We start from the raw sequence: 344 nt of genomic DNA on the forward strand, positions 1-344 counted from the left end.
TTGAATCCCTGAATAGACCAATAGCAGGCTCTGAAATTGAGGCAATAATTAATGGCCTACCAACCACAAAAAGGTCAGGACTGGACAGATTCACAGCCGAATTCTACTAGAGGTACAAGGAGGAGCTGGTACCATTCCTTCTGAAATTATTCCAACCAATTGAAAAAGAGGGAATCCTCCCTAACTCATTTTACGAGGCCAACGTCATCCTGATACCAAAGCCTGACAGAGATACAACAGAAAAAAAGGATTTTAGACCAATATCCCTGATGAACATCGATGCAAAAATCCTCAATAAAATACTGGCAAATCAAATCCAGCAGCACATCAAAAAGCTTATCCAC

This window comes from Colobus angolensis, unplaced genomic scaffold, assembly GCF_000951035.1.
Source record: "Colobus angolensis palliatus isolate OR3802 unplaced genomic scaffold, Cang.pa_1.0 Scaffold49, whole genome shotgun sequence".
In the NCBI taxonomy this organism is placed as follows: Eukaryota; Metazoa; Chordata; class Mammalia; order Primates; family Cercopithecidae; genus Colobus; species Colobus angolensis.